This window comes from Pinus tabuliformis, chromosome 6 (assembly GCF_031772625.1).
Source record: "Pinus tabuliformis cultivar Carrire ecotype Pingquan chromosome 6, CPIR1, whole genome shotgun sequence".
Taxonomy (NCBI): Eukaryota; Viridiplantae; Streptophyta; class Pinopsida; order Pinales; family Pinaceae; genus Pinus; species Pinus tabuliformis.
Window position 1 is genome coordinate 1,305,395,940 of NC_142292.1, and position 22,349 is coordinate 1,305,418,288.

The 22,349-nt window shown below is 32.8% G+C and overlaps 1 pseudogene across 1 annotated transcript; it reads left to right on the plus strand.

Annotated features, from left to right (window-relative positions):
* The first annotated feature begins 2,042 nt into the window (after positions 1 to 2,042).
* Positions 2,043 to 3,075, plus strand: LOC149263408 (uncharacterized; annotated as a pseudogene). The gene is made up of 2 exons (XR_016249670.1): positions 2,043 to 2,331; positions 2,596 to 3,075. The product of XR_016249670.1 is annotated as an uncharacterized LOC149263408 (transcript).
* The last annotated feature ends 19,274 nt before the right edge of the window (positions 3,076 to 22,349 follow it).

The following is a 22,349-nucleotide window of genomic DNA, read 5'->3' on the forward strand; positions in this document are numbered from 1 at the left end:
TCTAGTCAACTATGAAACTAAATACAATAGCATAGGATGGAACCTCTACTCCTCCTAAGCACGTGATATTTAACATAGCCCAATAGCCAACTAGGGGTAAGATTTGACTCCCTCCATGCTCAACCAAGTTATCTTTTTGTTCTTTTAGAGTCTTTTTAAAAGACTAAGTGGATAGCCTCATTTGCATGAGTAATGAGCCATGAAATGGCATCCTCTCATACCATGGTGGTCAACAAGCTAACTGTAATTCTTACATAGTTGGAAAAGTGTCTGAATGTAGATCAATCCTAAATATCCTATGGTTGTGCACTAAAAATGACAATTTTTTATTCCAAAAAATGTCTTATAATGCCTCAAAATAACTCACTAAGGTTTCAAACTCCAGTTATTCAATCTCTTAACCCATTGTGAAAAAAAGCCCACAAATTGTCTTATTTTTTCCACTTAAAAAGCTCAAAATAAATAACGAATAATATAATAATCCAATTTATATCATATTTTAAATGAACATACTTTTTTCAAAGTAATACAATTTATTCAATTAATAATAATATAATAGTTATCAACATTTTTTGTTTCATAGTGGGAAAACCTATCATAATTTTGTCAAACCATCAATGAAGACAATCATCACTCACTACTATTAATAAATACGTTCATTGTTATTAAAAAAAACAATTCCACCTCAAATCACCTGTTGATGATCTCTGATGAAACATCTTTCACTCCTACTAACCTTAACAAATTTCTAAAAACTAACTCTTAACCAAACAAAACACTTTTAACTAACTATTCTTAATTAATTTAACTAGTAATAATAATATATGTATATATATATATATATATATGTATATAATATATGAACCATTTGAAAATCATATAAACGAAAAAAATATACATCATATAATACAGATATTTTTGGTACTTGTCCCATTCCAAAGGAACCTTGCACTTTACATCATCATATCCTCTTCCCCACTTCCCTATAAAATAAGATATATCTATCACAACATCATAACCAAGCATTCCTAACATCACACCTCTCCTCATAGACTCCTTTGTCTTTTTCAAATCGCAATATAGTGCAATAATGGTATGTGTGATTTCAATTTATTGATGTGACCGTGAAAATAATGGAAAGAGATTGAATTATTTTAAATTGAGATTTGATGGGCTAGCATAAAGATAAGTGGGGAAGTTCAATATAAAGTACAACCACCATGGAAAGTGAGCACTATACTTTAAACCAAAGTGAGCACCATACCTTAAACCAAAGTGAGCACCATACCTCAGGCCTGGATATTAGAGACCACTACTTTAAATCAAAGCCAACAATATGGAATATGTGTGTCAACTTTAAACAAATAAATAACATTAAGCACTGAATTACTTACGTATGTAATGTCCAATCTGTACCATCTAGCGTGTTCTGGCGCATTATTGAGTTGTCATGTCGATACTGCTTTAAATATATTGCTTACCACTCTATGGTTTTGCCATATGTTCAATTTGCAAGAGTTGCCACCTTGGCACTTCGTGGTCCTCTGTGTCATGAAGTGTATAATGCTTTTCACTTTCGATGGAATCGTAATGGATGCACAGTCACATGTTTATGAAAAGCAAGAACTAGTAAATCGAATTAGATGGAAATTCCAAATGGAATTAGGTTAAATTTAGATGTGGATGCCACTTAATAAACATGAAAATTACTTTAAAATTTAATTATCAGAATAATCCGAGATTGTTAGCATCATAAATCATTTAATTCGCAAATGAATTCAATTAATAATTTTAATATATAGACACATGAATCAGGCGAGAGAAAATAAAATTTAAAATCAAGATACCTTGGATTTTGAATTTGACAAATTCATGTTTAAAAATAAATTAGAATCCATAAGTATAAATTGCAAGACATGGGTCAGTTTTCATTAGAAAATGTCGGGAGTCGTGATTATTATAATGGAAATGGCACGTTTTATCCTCTCTGTTCCCTCTTTCTAACTCACCATCTTTTATCATCAATCTTACTGTAGTTCTCTTTCCAGATTTTGGTGGCTATAAAAGTACCCTGGCATGTTTCATTATTCCACGTTCTATTGCTCTTCCTTTCCCTGCTTGTGGGTAAGGTTTCTCTGGGTGTGTAGGGATCGAAGAACGTAAAATTCTTGAGTTTCCATGGAGATGAACATGGAGATGGAGGATTCTGTCACACAGGCTTCAAATAAGGCGGATGTGTCCCTGAAAGAATTGCAGTACAGACTTGCAGAATTTGCAAGAGTTAGAGACTGGGATCAGTTTCACAGTCCTCGTAACCTTCTTCTAGCACTTGTATGTATATAAATTTATACTAGTTTCTATATGATAGATGTTTAGCTAACTTATTTTTATGTATTACAAATTCCAGAAATATTAAATAAATCTCTCTTATGTCCATTTGCAGAGTCCAGAAATATAAACCACCTGCAATCGCAGAAATATTAAATAAATCTTTCTTATGCCCATTTGCAGAGTCCAGAAATATTAACTACATCTGTGGATGCCCTTGTTGATATTTAGAATTTGGGTTGATGGAACTTTGGTGTGTGACTGCAGGTGGGAGAAGTTGGGGAACTTTCTGAAATATTCCAGTGGAAAGGAGAAGTTGCCAGGGACTGCCTAACTGGAGCAACTCTGATAAAGAGCATCTGGGAGAAGAACTCTCGGACGTCCTGCTATACTTAGTCCGTCTGGCCGACATCTGTGGCTTGGATCTTGGCCAAGAGGCCCTCAGAAAGCTCGTCAAGAATGCTCAGAAGTACCCAGTTGATAGATGTGAGGTTAACAATAATAATCATAGTAATGCTAATGCTAATGCTCAGCACAACATTGTAAATTCAGAAAAGCCCAACGGCTATCATTAGCTAGCGTGATCATGCCCCGCTTCAAATAAGCCTATACCAGGAAATAAATTGTAGAGATTCACAGTGTACAGTTGTGTTGGTGTGATGTTGAATTGTTCCGATGCGGGAATCCTAATGGGCTTTGTTATTGTTTTCTATTTTAATGAAAAAGTGGGAATTAGAGGAATATTTTGATGTGATTTCTGCCATTACTCTTTAGGGTTGGAATGTTTTGCTTTTGTTTGTTTAAATGTAGTTTATTATATTAATTTTGTACTGGCTAAGTTCACTAATAATATCTGCCATTAAAGGAGATAACAAGAGTTTGAGATAACAAGAGTTTCTAAATTTAGGAAAGAAAATTAGAGACCTTCTTTACCACACTACGTGCACTCAGTTCTACCCAACAATATCTATAATTAAAATAGATAAATCTCAATATACACAAACATATTATAGCAGATAAATCTCAATATACACAAACATGTTATAGCCTGAGTCTCGAAACATGGGAAAGAAAACCACAGACAGCCACACTATTTGCACCAAGCTCCACCTTGCGCCAAGCTCCACGTCACACTGGTGAGAATGGATTTATTTATTTATATTTATGTTGCATGAGTTTTTTGAACGTGGAAAAGTTGGGATCTTGGATATGTATGTCAGGAAAGGCTAAGAATTTCTTCAAAATTTACCAAAAATGGCTAATAGGAAAAGCCATAATATTATATAATAAAAAATTAAAAATGTTTTTTTAATTATATAATTTATGTAATAATTAAAATTAATATTAAAATATTAAAATCAATTTAAATATATAAATAATAATTATATAATTTCTGTTATATATAAATATATTCTCATATATTTATGTCAAGTTAATTATCATTTTTTTTACACTTGACCCATCTTTGAAACAGTCTGGGTTAAAAATAAAAAGGATTAGTTACATATGTTTTTCTAGTTATCCTTAAAAGATAAAGCAAAGCAACTCTAATGTTTAAGCATTGACTTCCACATACAATATGCACACAAAATCTTCAGTGATATATATACATAAACAACAAAAGAAATTCTCATTAGCATGACATCCAGATATCTGCCCAGTTGCCACACTCTTCCTTGCTCAATTAAGGATATCTGTGTTAAGGATGTCTTTGGCCTTTCTTCCTTCGAAGGTTTCAACATAGGATCATGTTTTGTGGGCAGTTTAACATATTTTTCTACAGGTTTTGTATTCGCCAACCCAAAGCCGAAAATCAAAACAAAAGTCTTCAAAGCTCCTGAAACTTTCCCAACTCCATTGCAAATCCAACTGAAAAAATAACGTTCCCATACAATTCCAAAACTCTAGCTAAAACTATACAGTTCCAAAACTCTAACTAAAACTATTAAAACTAGTTTCCCACCTCTCTACAACAGTTTTTGTGTAACAGAGAGAGATATATATATATATATATTCTTTCTTTACTTTCACATACCTACACAACGGTCGTCGCCAGACATTTACAGTGACAAAGATGGGGGCAGAAATGTAACTGTTGAAATCATTAGATAAGTGTGCAAGTGTTTAAAGTTGGAGATAAAACTTTAAAATTCATGTTCCAATGTTTATTGTCGGAGATACAACTTTAAAATTCATGATAACTTTTATTTCAGTTCTTTTTCTAAATCTACTGGACTCCTAGACTGCATGGAAGGATATGAGGAGGTATGTATATTTTTATTGGCTGTATATATATTTTTATTGGCTGTATTGCTGGTTAATTTACTTTTGTCTATTTTCTTCGAAACAGTTTTGTTTATTAGATATTTGACTGTTCATAAGATATATTTAATGTCATATGGTTTTTAGGAGTGCCAAAACATAATATAGTTTCCCAGATAAATTGTATATTATAATTAGATAAAAATAAATCATATCTATATCTATATTTTGATCTTATAATACATTATGCTTTTTTCTTACTGAAAAAAAAACTTTTTATTTCTGTACTGTGTTTGATTGCTATGTTATTAGTACTCTATGTCGATTGCAGACCTTTGCTGATTGTTTATGTTTGGTGATGTCTGAAGCGAATCTTTATTTATTATTGTGTGTCTCTTGGATCTTTAAATTTAAATATATTTAAGTGGTTAACTTTTTAATTTAAAAACATTTAAATTGTCCAATTTTATACCGATTATATATGACAAATTTCATTTATGTTTAAATTTACAACAACTTAAACTCAAATATATCTCACAAATAAATAAATATCAATTAAAACTCTGACAGTAAGACATGCATAGTTATGCAGAATCACAGGACAACTGTTGCTTAAAATGAGCTGCGATGCACCGTATTTTTATTTATTTATATGGATTTTTTAATATTCTGGAATATGTTTAAATGTCCACTCAAAAGGCATAAGTCCAATATCAAGTTACAGAGCCTTTCAGTGGAGTGAGTTTTTTCAATATTAATGAACTGAAATGAAATAAACAGAGAAGAAAGATAGTGACTCTGGGTGGAGTGAGTCGATAGTGACTCTGGGTGGAGTGAGTCTTTTTTTTAAGTAGTGTTGGTATCTTTCCCAGTAAAATTAAAATTAAATTACAATGAGCAATGATAGGAAAAGTATACATGAGAATGAGTTGCAATTAACAATTTGTTTAAATATATTTTCGAAGATTAAAATCAAAGATTAAATATATATTTAAATATTTATTATTTTAAATAGATTATTTAGAGTTTCTAACTGGAAAGTAATTTTCTTTTCAAAATGTATAGATTAATTAAAATATATTAATGATATATAATATATAGTTTTATTGTTTTAAGGGGTGGAAATTGAATGGGTGATTTCATATTAAGGAATGTTTTAATACAGCCTTTAATTAATATTAAGTTATTTTTTATTTTTTATGGAGAAGTTTAATTTGGTCATCATCATATTATCATATTATGATGTATAAATTGCAAAATTTAAAGTTCAAATCTTTAAAATTATTTATCCCACATAAAAATATTGTTTGTTTTTAATAATATTAACTAGGAAATTCAAAGTTCAAATCATCATAATTATTTACCCCACATAAAAATGTTATTTTTTATTCTTAATAATATTATTTTTGTTGTAGAAATTTTGTGAACTAAAATTAATACTATTATATTAAAAATAGTTAATATTAAAAATAATCAATATATAAAATATAGTATTTATAATCTTTCATATATCATATAGTATCTAATTTATATATATCATAATTTAATTTAAATATTTTGAATATATATCATAATTTAATTTAAATATTTTATATTTAAAAGAATATTAAGCAATGATCTTATACTTTTATTGAACTAATTTAATGTTGTCTAATTTATATAGATCATAACTTAATTTAAACCTTTCATATTCAAAAGAATACTAAAGAATGAGGTTAAGTTTTTATTGAAGTAATTTAATGTTCTTATAAATATGTGATAATAGTTAAATTTTTGAAATTAATTCATTACAAATACATCATGATATTTCAATTCATTTCCAAGTTCTCATTAATAAGGAATAATTTGCATATTGAAATTTTGTATTATGTATTAAGTTTGAATTCTCTTATAAAACAATTTAACACTTTTACAAACACCAAAAAAAACTCAAAATCAAAAAATTATTTAATATTCATTTAAACATTTTATGAGCAATAAGCAATTTATATAATACATATCCATAATTAATAACAAAATATCTAAAAAAAATAACAAAAAAAAAAAAAAAAAAACAAAAACTACTAAATTGACTGATTATCACAGTACCCACAAATTACATCAAATGTACTAATCAACCCTTTAAAATTTGTTAAAAAAAAAAACACATTTCCAACCATTCATCTCATCTGCCCATAAAACCATGTGCATATCTACTTTCCCTAAAACACTCGTTAAAATTTTTTTTGAATTTAATATCATATCAACCAAGAATATTTGCTATTTAATAATCATTCCCTATGATTTATTAGTACACAAATTTATGTTTTATTCCTAAATAAAGAGGGCTATCAACTATGATAGTGCAGTATCAAAATCAATGACAAAACATTTAAGAATAAATTGTCATGCAATCCTTAAAAAGAACTTTAATCAATACATATGAGGAAAATAATAGCAAGATCACATACTTCCAAATCAAATATTGGAGAGGTCCAGAAATGTGTGACAGCTTAGAAAATGTGTCATGTACGGTAGAGACACAACACTGACATCCACCAACAATGAGTTTACTGCAGGAATATATTGAAATATTTTGATATGATGTGAATTGGAAAGAAACAAAATGAAATGAGGAGATCGATGTAAATCAAAATGAGTTGTACTTTTAAAACACTAATAACTTGCAATATTTTAACACCTGGATCGATACAGAGAGGCGTATAAAGCCTATTGGTTCATTCACCGAACATGCACGCTGTAAAGCTGACACTAAGATATGATTTTTTCACTTAAAAAAAATTATGAAGACATAAGTTTTTTATTTATAAATCTATTCCAAAAATCAAAATTCTAAAATATGATTTTTTTATCTACTAAAAAAATCATGAAGATATCCCAGTATCTATTGTTCATTCACTGAAAAACATCAAAATTCTAAAATATGATTTTTTTATCTAAAAAATCATGATGATATGGGCTTATAAAGTCTATTTGTTCATTCAAAATAAAATTTAAATCTATTCCAAACATCAAAATTCTAAAATATGATTTTTTTATCTACTAAAAAAATCATGAAGATATCCCAGTATATATTGTTCATTCACTGAAAAACATCAAAATTCTAAAATATGAATTTTTTTATCTAAAAAATTATGAAGATATGGGCTTATAAAGTCTATTTGTTCATTCACTAAACATGCTAGCTGTAAAGCTTAGATCAAAATAAAATTTAAATCTATTCCAAACATCAAAACTCTAAAATATAATTTTTTTTATCTACTAAAATAATCATGAAGATATCCCAGTGTCTATTGTTCATTCACTGAAAAACATCAAAATTCTAAAATATGATTTTTTTATCTAAAAAATCATGATGATATGGGCTTATAAAGTCTATTTGTTCATTCACTGAACATGCTAGCTGTAAAGCTTAGATCAAAATAAAATTTAAATCTATTCTAAACATCAAAATTCTAAAATATGATTTTTTTATCTACTAAAAAAATCATGAAGATAGCCCAGTATTTATTGTTTATTCACTGAAAAGCATCAAAATTCTAAAATATGATTTTTTTTTATCTAAAACAATCATGAAGATGTGGGCTTATAAAGTCTATTTGTTCATTTACTCAACATGCTAACTGTAAAGCTTAGATCAAAATAAAATTTAAATCTATTCCAAACATCAAAATTCTACCAACTAAAGTTGGTGATTCTACCAACTAAAATTGGTGGTTAAACTTACTTTATTGGTACTTGCTTTCATTGCTTACAAATAACTTGAAAGCTACCTACCATTTTGTTTCACAATCTCGATCACATAATCACATGCATCGGTGGTTCCAGCATCTGCCGCTTTTCATGTTGGTTTTTTGCAGGCAGCCATTATAGGAAGCGTTCAATCTGTTCACTGCAGGGTGAGCAGAGACGACAGGCTGGGATTTGAAATCGTGTTGCAGGGATTTTGTTTTGACTTTTTTGGGAATCCAGACTATCATCCCCACCACAATTTAAAACAAAGCGTGCAAGCAAATTTATGAGCAGATATTGGTGGGTTGTTGAGAGTGGAATTTTGGGCAATTAGCGGAGTCTCCGAGGCCCACTGCATCAGAGATAGTGAAATTGATCCAATCCCAGGACTAAATATTACAGCGTGCGTGCTAAGTAGACAAATATTGTAAAATCAATTCTATTCTTCTATTCGCGAACAACATTAATTTGAAATACAGCACGCTTCCAGGGAAACATAATAATATATGAAATGACATTTCATGCCAGAGCTGGTGCATGCGCATGCTTAATTAACTAATTAATTAAGAAGGGGTTCATTTTTTCAATGAACGTTGCTTATCAATTTGATAACCTCGTATGGGCTTAATTTAGTAATTAATGATTCTCAAATACAATCCTTGTAGTTTTGTTTTTTCTCTTGAAATTTCTCAACTAAATCTCTTGAAATTTCTTAACTAAATCTCCGTTAGCGCATAACATTATGCACGACTTTATGTGTATACATTCTACTTTCAATTGATTGGTTTTTTTTTTTAATTGAAAAAATTAGGTTTTCAGTAGCTTTTAGTGTAGTCTTATTTAAGATTGGACAACATGATCACTGTGAACTAAATCTTTTTACCTAATTATTGGACCACATGATTGGTTGTATTGCAAAAATTATATATATATATATATATTAATTTTTTTTTTTTTAATTGGTTATGTGGATTTGTTAAAATTGTATGTTTAGAGGTGTAATTAATATAATTTGAGTGTTTATGAATTTTTATTTTTATTCTTATTCTTATTTTTTTTATTATTCTATACCTTTAAACTATTTACATATTTGAAAATTCATTTTAAATAACCAAATATTTTAAATAAGGAAAATCACAATATAATTTAAATTATAAGATTGAAATTCTACCCAAAATCAAAATAAATAAATACTTTTTTCATTTATTTTGCTTCTAGGTGTGTTCTACAACCGAGTATGATTAACATGTAAATGTTTAACATTTAATATTTAACAAATTTAATCTAATGTCAATGTCATCCAGTCTAAGGTTATATGTGTAGGTGTAAATGTTTAACATTTATATGTCACTAAATAAAAATAAATAGAACATTAAAAGTAATAAAAATAAAAATAAAAGTAATGAATAAAATGTTAAAAGTAATATAAAGCACGTAAACATTTAAATGTTGCCTCAATTAATAATAAAAAGTTTAAGTGAATTTGTTATATTTTGATTTTGTTATTAACTTGTGAATAGACTTTGTTACCCTACCATGGACCAATACCATGGCTTATCAATATCACATGCCCAAAAACCATAAAACCATGGAAATTCACCCCCACTTTACCATGGAAATTCACCCCTAATTTACCATGGATATTATTAACATGTAAATAGGCTTTGTTACAATATCATGGGCCAATACCATGGCTTATCAATACCACATGCCTAAAAACCATAACTTATTTCACAATCAAAATATTCTATAAATATTTAATTTTAATTTTATTTTATTGTGCAAAAAGATGCTCTACAACCCAGTTTAGGGTGGATGGTTAAGGGTTAGATGTGAGATGTTATATGTGAGTTGTGAGATGTTAATTCTTTAAATTTAATTGATAAGCTCATAAATAATTAATATTTACAATATAACAAGATTTTTAATAATCAATATTTACCATAGATATTATTAACTTCTAAATAGGTTTTTTTACAATACCATTGTTATACCAGACAAATGAGCGATCTCCTTATATCCTTGATGGAAACTAGGAACAAGTAAGACAATTGAACTGATCATTTTCCTAAGTTGAACTTGTTTGAATTATAAGAATTAAAGCTAATGGATGAGCCTCTTACCTATTTCACAAAATGCTCGATGAAGATCCCTTGTTGTGATTCGATGCGGCTCTTCAATACTTGATAAGACCTACAAATATCGACCATAAAAGGATTAAAAGCACATGGAATATACTAATCCAAACAACTTAACCTAGTGATCAAGGAGATTAGGAATTGAATTTGCCTTAATAAACTTATAAACAATTGCAAACCATTCAATATTCCAATAAGACAAATCATGAGAGAAAGTGTTCATTTGTATTAGTCAAAGATTAAGAGGCACCTTACAAACTTTGCCTTGATGCCATGAGGTCCCTCCCAAATGTCTTCAATCTCCTCCTTAGATGACAAGCTTTCCAATCTCAAACCAACAACATAAGTTTGTCTTCTCTGAATTTTGACCTTCTCAATCCCTCTAGCCTCTAGTAATTTTATAGGCCAAGAGGAGGAAGTTTCAGATCCAAAAGAGGAGGATGAGACTCCTTCATTGAGGGATTAGGTTACCATGAGAAAATGGATTAAGATGCATCATTTGAGGGTTATAGTTCGAATAGTCATCACCTGGAAGCTTTTAGTTGGGAAATATTCGACCAACTATGTTTCTAGAATGTACTTTTTATTTTTACTTTATTGAATTCACCTACGCGGGTTTAGAGTGGTAGACAGAGCACAACTCTGCACTTTTCTTAGAGTTAATTCTAGTGAATGTGCGTGAAACTATAGAAAAATCAACACAGGTGGAACTTAACAATGTGTGACAGCTATTTTCCCCAAATTCCTCATCTATTCCAAGATACTTTGGGTTGTTTGACTTCCGAGGGAGCTGGTTCAAACATGTTCATGGATGGTAAAAAGACCCATAAATTGATCAAGTGTCATGGTGACAAATTGACATGTAATAGATTGTCCCCTAAAGTGCGAAGTCTGTAAAATAAGTTTAAAAGATTGAAACGCTTTATCATTCCAAGGATCAGATCAAAGCAAATGGTCGGAAACCTACAAGGAACATTCAAGGATTACAATGCAAATATGTATCAAAAATCATCTTTGAGGTAGGAATTCTCATACTCAGAGTAAAGCGAACTCAATGAACAAGCATGGGAAAACCAAAATCATATAGATGGTAGACACAACATGGATGAAACCATTTGTCTACATAATTATGAATATAAAATTTCCTCGCAACCTGGATTGATGAAACTAGATCCAGGGTCTTAATCTCCATCTCCCGATCCACAGTACAAATCTAACCATGCGAGTGAATTTTTCAAAGTCGAACATGGCAGAAACCACTTAATTATCAATCAATGATGCAAATCGTTAACAAGTGCAAGAGAAACCACCAATAATGACAATGGTTCTGAAAATACTTCTAGTACAGTCTATGAAGTGTGAATACGTGATCTGAAGTCAGACACTCATAGAATTGTTCCATCGAAGGCCAATGACAAGAACCTATCGTCAAAAGCGAGAAACCTGCCATTAAGGCATGCAAGCTTCAAGGTACTGAAGGTTTCTAGATCAACTTCCTAGATAATGAGTTGAAGTCGATAGGAAGCGATCTATTGTAGGAATGCCTACAACACAAAACGTAATGTCAAGTTTTGAAAATAGTTTGAAAGGACGGACTCAAGGATGGATGACGTGATTGAAGGCTAGAATTTTCAAAGGGGTTTTGAACAGAGGTTGAACTTATTTTGAACACGTAATGGCATGAAAATTGACTTGGCAACGTTTGACAGCTTAATGATAATACCAAAAACCATGCAGACTTCCAAATGAGGCTCAATTAATGTAAGACAAATGGATTTCCTAACCTAGACATGACTGTGATAGAGTGTCATGTTCAAGAGCGACTTACTACCTTTTAAAAAATGAAAATGTAAAATGGACACCTTTTCCCAATTTTTCTTCACCATTACTGGCAAGTACCTCTTTATTTTTTTTAACAAGCTTGAGGAGGATAACATATGCTTGGACTGTAAGCTCATCCTTTGAATGAGTCCATCAAATGTACTTTTAACGAACCCTAAGAAGGAATGGTTCGGTCCCTTTATACTTAATAGGTCCTATATTGTTTAGTTTTTATGAGTCCAATAAAGGAGTAACTCAATGTCGTTTTATTTTAAGAGTTTGAAAAAGACACAAAAAAGAAACTCATTCAATTCTTTTATTGTAAAATTTTAATGAGCCCAGAGAAAGTAAAGCTTAGTATTTTTTAATTTTAGAGAGTCAGGAAAAAAACATAATTAAACTCCATCAGGTTCTTTTTCATAAGTTTTAGTCTCTCAGGTCAGAAAAAGGATAAATATAAGAGAGAACTCTATTGACCATTTTCAGTCAATGTATACCTTTTTCGTAAATAGTCCTAACTCAGTTCGTAAAAGGGGTAAAATTATACTAGGTGGACAGTTGTTCATTTACTTTTACGAGTTCAAACAAGCAAGTAGTCAGCAATACTTTCATTTTGAAAGAGTCTAAAAAGGGCTTAAAAGAGGACTCCATGATTTTTGTTTTCATAATTTTTTAAGAGCATGAAAAGTGATAAAAGTATGCTAAATAGTCAAAATGTTTCACCCTCACTTCGTAACCTATCTTGCACATTTAAACTCAATAACTCATCATAACTACTAAAAAATGTCACTTTCCCTCTTAAAAGGTTTTAAATATAAAAAATAATATTATTTAGCTCCAGAAAATTTATAAAAGTGGGAATGGTAAATTATTTTAACCATTTTCATTTTTATCATTTGAGAGCAAAGAGAGGAGTCTTTACCACCAGACTTCCAAGACTGATTCTGAGCTAACCAATGGACAAAATCACGCATCACTTCTTCTAGGTACAAGATCTCTTCTTAACTTAGCTTTTCATCCATTTAAAATTTCATTTTAAGATTCCATTTATTTTTTTAGGGCAAAACTATGTTTAAAAATGAATCCTTGGCCCTGCATTGCCTCTTTTCAATTGAGCACGTGTAGGCCAATAAAATTTCAAATTACGGAAAATCGCAACCTACACATAATTTTACTGGAAAAATTCACGCAGTTGTGCCCTGTCTATAAAACGGTGGTTGCACAGGCACCGAGGGTTTATTTTTAAACAAGTTTTGGGCCAAAAAAAACATGAGATGGGTTTCCAAAATGATTCTAATCCTTTTAAAATGGTCATTTTAGGTCATTTGATTGCTCAAAATGGAGTGGAGGGAAAGAAAACATGAAACCAATGATTTGGCAACTTTGGCAAATCTGACCACCATGCAGGCTCTCAGGATTTGTGGCCTCTTGAAACACTAGCTCATTCCTTAGATGAAAGATTAGGTAGATCTGATGACATGGCTAGTAGGAACCTGGAATGTCCAGGAACAATGTTTTTTTAATCGTCGAACATCTCATTACCACTGACATCGATGACATCTATTTCTTGACTGGGTTGTCTTATCGGGGAGCCGATATTTCATTATTTGGATAGAGGGTGGGAGGAGATACTACTGATGGGTATCTACGATGATTTTGTAGGGGTGAACCACCCAAGGATGAGAGAATTGATATTCATACCATCGAGATCTTGCCCCTGATGACCATTACTTTTACTGTTTGCAAATTGTGTGGCAGCACTGCCCTTCATTTAGCCACACAGGCACATATGCAGGTGGTCATGTAATGTTGGGAATCCATGTTGTACAACTAGTGCCAAGTAGTGGTGGTGAACATGAAGGGCCAGTTGACCAGATGCAAGAATGGAAAACTGAAGAATTTTGGTTATGGTTCCATTCTTATTACTTTTGCCCTAGATAGGTTTCATATTCTCTGGCCACAACAGATTCTAATAGATGAGGGGGGTGGCAAAGATCCACGCATGATGAGGTGGGTTACACTGATAACACACCATGGAGGTGATGGACCAGTAGTGAGATATAATGCATATTTTTTTGACTGGTTAGGCCAACAGATTGTTCCGATTGAGGACTTTCTGTATGATGGGATGGATTACAAATGTGATCCTAATATTCCACTTCCAACTAGAACTTAGTGGGGTGATATAGGTGAGAATTTTTGCATTTTGACATATTTCCAAATTTTTAAATTTTTATGTGTTTTTTGTCTTCAAAGGCTAATTATCCAAAATGCATGTGCAAACGTGGGCCCAACCCGACCAGTAGGGCTAAGATGATTTGATAAACGAGGTGAGCATCCTATAGCAGCTAGGACAGCTAACCCAAAGGCATAGTATATCTTCACAGAGTTGGAACACAACCTTGAGAGGTTGACTTCAAATATCCCAGAGACTGGGATGGATGACATTCCTCGTGCCTATCAGAGACATGTAGTGGGGTTCCACGGCCCTGTAGACGTTTGTTGTGTCAAGTTGGTCGTGCTATGTTTTGTTATCATGAGCATCATCATGCTTAGTTGTTCTAGTTTTTAGGACCACATTTTGATTTTTGGTGTCAGCATGTTTGGAAAATAAAAGGCCATAGGGCCTTATGTCCTTGGATGGCATATTTTTTAGACACACATACAAACTCTATTTTAATGAAAAGTTACTACCTTTTCCTAATGTTTATCATGATAAATGTATGAATGAATATTGTTTTTAATTTACAAATGTTGCAAATGTCTATTTAACACATGATTTGTCAATGCATCTGTCAATGTGTTAAAATATCTCGGAATGTGTTGATATTCGATATAATCAAATTTCCTTTCCAAAAGACGGACCCGTAAAAACACTCTTAACATTGTTGGACTCCTTACTGTATAGACATCATTTAAATGCAATAACAAGAGCTACAAATCTAACCTAACGATCAAACGATAGATACCAAGTGTGATGGCATCATCTAATAGCTCAAAGACTGCACTATATTCTACTATGTTGTTGGTTGTTTGACCGAGACATATTCCATGAATAGAGACTAGCTCATCACTGGGTGAATAGATAACCCAGACTATGGAAGATAAATTCCAAGTACTACAACTAGTTTGAGAGAACGTCGACATCTGCAAATCAAGTGTAAAAATGACATAAGCAGGAGAAGTAGTAGAAAATGTGAAAAACATTAACTATCACACATACCTAAAAAATGGTAAATAATGTATAGATATTCACCAAAATTTTATGCATAATATTTCTTTAGGTTGTTATCCTCCACAATGTCCCAGGTGGAGGAGGAGATTGATGGAAGTAACCTCAAACCAGGCTTTCTGGTAGCTAGCCCTACCAAACCAGAGAGGGATCTCTCTATGAAATCACAGCCAAAGGTTGACTGGAATGTAAAAGAATATTAGGCTAGGGTAGGTTTTGAGTTTTTAGGGTTTTGATGTTAGATTAGGGATGAAAACTAGGTATCTAGGTTAAAGTATCAAAGGGTTACAACAACAAATATATGGAGGAGCAAGGTAGCAATACTTTTTTTTTTTATGGATATAGGGTTTTTTCAATGTAGTGTAGGGTTTGAAGGAGTAAGAAGGTCTTGATGAGCATGTGCACCATGAATTCATTAATTAAGAAGGAAAATTACATGAAATGACTTTCCCATCAAAACAAAGCTTACATGAAAGAATTATGCTTATAACCTTTAAGGAAAATCATTGAAGAGAACAGGTATGGAAAGGAGAGATGCATATCATTCATATAAAACTGAAAATACATCATCACAAACTCACTGCACATGAATTCCTAAATAATAGCTGCAACTGATCCTTTGATTTCCTAAATAAAGAGTTAAAGTACAAGCTACAAGTGTTCCAACCTCTGATGTCCAACCTGTTCTATGATTGGGGAAATGATGCATATAGATCAAAACAACACCTCCATTCTCTTAGGGGTCGAATCCATGAATATATGAACCGCTACATAAGGTGTTCGAACCAAACCCTAATGTCTAGGGAGGTTAACACAACTCCTTCAATTAAACTTTGACTCAAACCACTCTCATTAATGAAGCCTAATTTTACATAAAACAACTTTAACAAGACTATTTAGTCATAATTACATCATAATTACATCAAGGTTAATCAATCACACCATAAAAATTCGAATCCAACTGATAAAACTAAAGAAAATTTGTCATAGGCAAAAACGCAATGAGCCTCAAGAAAACAAAATGAATTTGGGAGAACTGGTTTTTGAAGGCCTTCCTGAAGTCCAAATTCTGATCTTGATGGCTCATTGGAAAGCTATGGATGTATGTTATATTATGGAATCTTCAGGAGTTGAAAAAGGTTACTTCTAGCCCCTATTAACTGCATTCTCCCACAAGTACTCTCAAAAACGCAGCATGGTCTTCAATAGGAGGGCAAAATGGTGATTTTTAGGTGGTTTTTGGCCATTTTCACCTGTCAAAACCTGCTAAAAGTATGATCCCTTGGGCTAAATGTGATATATAATTCATGAGGAATCTAAATGTGCAAAAAAAACATCATTTGGAGCTCCCCATCAAAATCGCAGTGTGGGGCACATTGCGTTTTTTACCCTCTGACTGTCTCAAAATTGCCAAAATATTTCTTGTTTTTTTACAAAAATAGGGCTCAAATATGGATCCATAAATCTCTAACCATAAGGGTTTTTTGAAAACTGAGAGATGTTTCTTTATTTGGTATGTTAGGAAGGAAAACCTCCTCCGGTTTTAACAAATAGTTTCCCATTGGTTCAGAATCTAAATTTTAAGTTCGTCACCTAAAATTGGAAAAGTGCAGCGTGCTCATAGCAAAAACGCAGCGAAAATTTTGGAGAGTGATTTGAGTCATTCCCAGAGGATTTTTGGGCTGAAAGTGGTATGGTTGGAAATATAGGGATGTCTGCTACAAAATAGAGTCATCATGCATTACAAACACATTCTCCAAGACACCGAAACATTCAATCTCCCAAGACTACTCTAGAAGTGCAACAACTCTCTTGTGGCAACTGTATTTTGGGAATTTCTCCCAAATCATAACACCTGTGCATAAAATAAAGAATTGTTTTGTTCCTTGGTATATTATTGAAAAAATCCTCTTTCCCTTTTGTAAAATTCATCTCCATTTGTTCAGAAACATAGTTTAAAGCAAAATTGTCCCTATGTGTAGCAAATGATTTGTCTCTTGGAATGATTTCTTGAGAAATGGTGAATACATTATCTCTTGTGTTGAAGTTGGATCATATCTACTAATACCTCCTTTGGGCCTCTTTATTTTATATGATTCAGACTCCATGGCAAACCCTAGCTCAATGGGAGAGGAATTAGGGTTTTAGTTGTAGGGAACAACATGGGATTTGGGTAGTTTAACAAAATTGAGGGAGATGAAATGGATAGGGAGCTTCTAAATTCTTGGGAAAATTTGGGGAGATAGTGAGGGATGTTAGGGAGTTGGGGAAAGTTAAATTTCATGATTTGAGTTAGGTGAAGGGCTTCAAAGAGGGAAAACATAGTCCTAGCCTAGGAAAGTGTAGTCTAGGTTAGGGTTTGTGGGAAAATGATGAAATTGAGGGATGGGATTCATGGGGAGTGTTTAGGAATGTATAATAAGGATATAGATATGTGTATGAGCTTAAGAATAAGATCTTTTTTAATCAATTCATTATGGATGTCATGAAAATAAGAAAAATGCACTTAAAACCCTAGGAGAGGGAAATGCATTTTCCAAGCACAACTGAAGGACGTGTTGGGTGTGGAGCCTGATTATCTTCTTTATTTAGAGGTATTGCCACATTGGACCCCATTTCATAATGTGGCGGCAACGCCACCTGTAAAATATATGCTGCAAGGGTGGTCCAGGGGGGGTGGTTGCGATCTTTGGGAGGTCCCCCCTAGCGAGGGATCGGGGGCAACACCCCCGAAGTTAAAAATAGATGTAAAATTGCATTGTAATTTTTTGTAATTTCATAGTCAATATGGGCCATTCATTAAGCATATATCTGATGGTAGAAGTTATGCTTAACTTAGGTTTTTTTGCCCTAGAAGGCAACCCCTCACTATATATGAGGGAATTGTATTGCGTCTGTGTAGATTAGTATTCTGAGTGAGAAAGTGAGAGGAGATTGTGTGAGAGCGAAGATGGAATTATAGAGGATCTATTTTAGGTTGTATCTCTTCAGTTTGTTGGATAATATAAAAGGAAGGATTGGTTGTTTCCCATGGACGTAGTCCAAATTGGGTGAACCATGTATATCTGTGTCTCTCTTGTTTTATGTGTTTATATTTCTACAATATATTTTTTGTGTTCCATTTCTCTATAATATATAATTTTATATCAACTGGTTTCAGAGCCAAAGGTCTATTTGGCTGATAAACGCGCAGGAGAGAAGGTTTCCTAGTTTGAATGGGAGTAATGGCTAAAGATGGTAGGTTCAGGGTCGAAAAAATTATCGAGAAAAACTACCAGCTGTGGAAGATGCAAATGGAAGACTATTTGTACCAGAAAGATCTATACCTACCATTGAGAAGAAAGACAAAGAAGTCTATGAGTACGATAGACATAGAATGGGATATTCTCGACAGAAAGGCACTTGGAACAATACAGTTGTGCCTAGTGGTTTCAGTAGCCTTTGATATTTCAAAGGAAATGACAACAGAGGGTTTAATGAAGGCATTGTCCAAACTATATGAAAAACCATTGGCCTCAAATAAGGTATTTCTTATGAAGCATTTATTTAATATGAAGATGTCAGAAGGTGGATCTATTGCTAATTGTTTAAATGAATTTAATACAGTTACCAGTCAGTTAAGTTTTGTAGGAGTAACTTTTGATGATGAAGTTAGGGCTCTGTTACTTCTATGCTTATTGTCGGAAATTTGGAATGGTTTAGTTATGGCCATTAGTAACTCTGTCTCTGGATCTAGTACTTTAAAGTTTGACGATGTTGTCGGTGCAATCCTTAGCGAGGAAATGCAACGGAAAAGCTCCGGTGAGACATCAAGTAATGCTTTGACTGCAGAGATTAGGGGAAGAAAAATGGAAAGAGGAAGGAGCCCAGGATATCACAGTAATTCAAGGAAAGGTAGATCCAAGTCCTGATCGGGGAGAGTGTGCTAGAAATGCAGGAAGAAATGACACCTGAAGAAAGCCTGCAAGTCTCGGGAGGGAAAAGAAGGAGATGCGCAACAAGAAAACAATCATGAAGCGAATGTGAGAAGTGATGTGTTGCAAGATGCTTTGATTATTTCATTCGAAAATATTATTGATGCCTAGGTGGTAGATTCAGGGGCCTCATTCCATGCCACACCTAATAGGAAACATTTTCATGATTATATTCAAGGAGATTTTGGACAAGTTCGACTGGGTGATGATAAACCCCATAAAATCATTGGAATAGGTACAATTTTCATAAAATAGCAGAAAGGAAATCAATGGCTATTGAAGGAGGTAAGGCATGTTCCAAGTCTGAAGAAAAATATAATTTCAATAGGGCAATTGGTAGGTGAAGGCTATGTGACTACTTTTACAGATAAAACCTGGAAAGTCACTAAAGGAGCTTTGGTAATAGCAAAAGGAGCAAAGGTTGGTACATTGTATTTATGCAATGGTATTTGTAATTTTGTTAATGCTTTAACCTCTATTGGAGAAGATATGACATTGTGGCATCATAGGCTTGGGCACATGAGTGAGAAGGGGATGAAGATTCTTCACTCAAGAAATTTGTTGCAAGGTTTGAAGCATGTTGATTTAAAATTATGTGAGAATTGTGTTTATGGAAAATAGAAGAAAGTCAGATTCCTTAGAGTTGGGAAAGAAAAGAAGAGCAAAAAATATATGCTTGTGCATACAAATGTATGGGGACCTTCTTAGGTATCATCTCTCGGTGGCTCTTGTTATTATGTTACTTCTATTGGTGATGCAACCAAAAAAACCTAGATTTATTGTATTTGAAATAGATATGATGTATTTGATACTTTCAAGAAATGGAAAGCTTTGGTTGAAAATGAGACATGAAAAAGGTTGTCTTAGATCAGATAATGGAGGTGAATATTGTAGCAAAGATTTTGATAGGTATTGTTCAAAGAATGGAATTCGCATAAAGAAGACAATTCCAAGAACACCACAAGAAAATGGTGTGTCAAAAAGGATGAACAGGACAATCATGGAGCGTGCAAGGTGCATGAGATTGCATGCAAGATTGCCTTTACAATTTTAGGCAGATGCTGTAGATACTTTTGTTTATCTAATAAATAGAGGACCTTCAAGTTCCTTGGATGGTGGTATTCCAAAGGAGGCATGGATAGGTAAAAAGGTAAACTACTCATTTTTAAAGACTTTTGGTTGTGAAGCCTTTGTCCACGTTAATAAAGAAAATAGAACAAAGTTTGAGGCAAAATCAAAGAAATGTACCTTTATTGGATATGGTGTTAATGATTTTGGTTATCGCTTTTATGATTATGAAAAACACAAAATCATTAGGAGTAGAGATGTCATATTCAATGAAAAGGTTTTGTGTAGGGATCAGCAGCAGGAAAAGAAATAGGAAAAAGAAAACAGAGAATACACAGTGCTTAATGAGATCACAGAAAAAGTGAAGGTGCCTGAAAATCATAATGATCAACAGTAAGAACAAATACAACAACCACAACAGCAACAAGCACCTCAAACACCTAAAAGTGGTGTTAGAAGATCTACCAGGATAAGTATACCCCCTGAATGATACTCTCCTTCATTATATTATGTATTGTTGACTGATTCTAGTGAACTAGAATGTTATGAAGAAGTAGTGCAGGTAGAAACGAGGAAGAAGTGGGAGTAAGCCATGAAAGAAGAGATGGACTCCTTACCACATAACCAGACTTGGGACTTATTCAGGTTGCCTGCAGGTAAAACAACATTGCAGAATAAATGGGTTTACAAGTTGAAGGAAGAAGATGGAGGTAGAAAAAGGTATAAAGCTAGACTTGTGGTCAAGGGGTTTGCACAGAAAAAGGGTATTGACTTTGATGAGATATTTTCTCCTGTTGTTAAAATGACTTCAATTAGAACTATTTTAAGTCTAGTAGTAGCTGAAGATTTTCATCTTGAACAACTAGATGTAAAGACAACCTTTCTCCATGGGGATTTGGAAGATATATATATGCAGCAGCCACAAGGATATGAGGTAAAAGGGAAGGAGAAACTAGTGTGCAGGTTGAAGAAGAACTTGTATGTCTTAAAACAGGCTCCAAGGTAGTGGTATCTAAAATTTGGCAGGTTTATGTCTGAACAAGGTTATACTAGATGTCACTCTGATCATTGTGTTTATCTCAAAAGGAAAAATGATGGCAGCTATATTATATTGTTATTGTATGTAGATGACATGCTTGTTGCAGGTTCTAACATGCAAGAAATAAATGTGCTCAAAAGAAAATTGGTAAACTCATTTGCAATGAAGGATTTGGGTGCTGCAAAACAAATCCCTAGTATGATAATAACTAGAGATAGGAAGAATCACAAATTAACATTGTCTCATAGTGAGTACATAGAAAAGGTGTTGAAAATATTTAATATGCAGAATGAAAAACCAGTTAGTATACCTTTGGCTAGCCATTTCAAACTAAGTAAGGAGATGTGTCCCAAGACTCAGGAAGAAATGGCTTATATGTCTAAAGTTCCATATGCATCAACAGTTGGAAGCTTAATGTATGTAATGTTCTACACAAGGCCTGATATTGGAGTTGTAAGTAGGTACATGAACAATCGAGGAAAAGAACATTGGATGACAGCGAAGTGGATTCTCAGGTATTTGAGAGGTACCACAAATCAAGCATTATGCTTTGGTGGTTCAAACATTGCTCTATAGGGATATGTTGATGCAGATATGGTGGGTGATAAAGATAACAAGAGGAACACAATAGGGTATGTGTTTACTGTAGGTGGAACAACTGTCAGTTGGGTTTCAAAACTACAAAGTGTTGTCTCACTCTCAACAACGGAAACATAGTATGTTGCTGCTACAGAGGCTAGTAAGGAAATGATTTG